Source organism: Colobus angolensis, unplaced genomic scaffold, assembly GCF_000951035.1.
Source record: "Colobus angolensis palliatus isolate OR3802 unplaced genomic scaffold, Cang.pa_1.0 Scaffold420, whole genome shotgun sequence".
Taxonomy (NCBI): Eukaryota; Metazoa; Chordata; class Mammalia; order Primates; family Cercopithecidae; genus Colobus; species Colobus angolensis.
This window is the reverse complement of record NW_012117600.1, coordinates 790,840-792,395: the sequence shown is the minus strand read 5'-3', so window position 1 is coordinate 792,395 and position 1,556 is coordinate 790,840.

The window sequence follows — 1,556 nt, the reverse complement described above, 5'->3', positions numbered from 1 at the left end:
TTTTTTTTTTTATTTTTGAGATGGAATCTCGCTCCATCACCCAGGCTGGAGTACAGTGGTGCCATCTCAGCTCACTGCAACTTCTGCCTCCCGAGTTCAAGCAATTCTCTGTCTCAGCCTCCCAAGTAGCTGGGATTACAGGCACCTGCCACCACTCCTGGCAAGTTTTTGTATTTTTTAGTGGCGATGGGGTTTTGCTATGTTGGCCAAGCTGGTCTTGAACCCCTGACCTCAGGTGATCTACCCGCCTCAGCCTCACAAAGTGCTGGGATTACGGGTGTCAGCCACCGTGCCCAACCAATAGTGAAGGTATTTTCAATCAATAATTCCCAGATGTTCTCTCACAGGTAATCACTACCTGCAGTGAAAGCTAATCACAGCAGGAAAGATTCTGAAAGCTACCTGCCTGGAAATTTTTTCAGGTCTCATGATCTACGTGGGAACCAGAATTTGGAGTACCAGCAACAGGTTTTTCAGGATATTTGCTTTCAGAAGCAGCCGCCCTATTCCCCTGCCCTCAGCCAGAAGCAGCACAATACCTGTGGCCCTCCCAGTCTCCCCACACTCTTCACTAGCATGGGCGTGGTTCCTGCGCCTCCTACTGCATCTCCCGTGAACTTGCTCTAAAAGCTTCTGTTTCGTGGTTTGGTTTTGTTTCTGAGACAGAGTCTTAATCTGTCATCCAGGCTGAAGTTCAGTGGCAAGATCTCAACTTACTGCAACCTCCTCCTCCCAGGTTCAAGTGATTCTCATGCCTCAGCCACCCAGTAGCTGAGATAACAAACCTGCGCCACCAAGCCTGGCTAAATTTTTTTGAATTTTTAGTTGAGATGGGGTTTCATGTTGCCCAGGCTGGTCTCGAACTCCTGGCCTGAAGTGATCCACCCGCCTCAGCCTCCCAAAGTGCTGGGATTACAAGCTGGGCATGGTGTCTCACCCCTGTTATCACAGTGCTTTTGGAGTCTAAGGCAGGCAGATCACTTGAGGTCGGGAGTTATAGACCAGCCTGGCCAACATGGTGAAACCCTGTCTCTACAAAAAATTAGCCGGACACAGTGGCTTGTGCCTGTAGTACAAACTACTTGGGAGGCCAAGGCAGGAGACTTGATTAAACCTGGGAGGCAGAGGTTACAGTGAGCTGAGATCACACCACTGTACTCCAGCCTGGGCGACAGAGAGACTGGAGACTCTGTCTAAAAAAAAAAAAAAACACGCCACTGTGCCAAGCTCAGTATTTGCATTTTCAAAAGATCAATGGTGATTATCTCTAGGTGGTGGTAGTATAGGTAACTGGCACCTTTTATTATTTTTTGCATTTTTATTTGTTATATATTGAGACAGAGTCTTGCTGTCACCTAGGCTGCCCAAACATCAGCTCACTGCAACCTCTGCCTCCTGAGTTCAAGCAATTCTCCTGCCTCAGCCTCCTGAGTAGCTGGGATTATAGACACACGTCACCATGCCCAGCTAATTTTTGTATTTTTTTTTTTTTTTTTAAGATGGAGTCTCGCTCTGTGGCCCAGGCTGTAGTGCAGTGGCCAGATCTCAGCTCACTG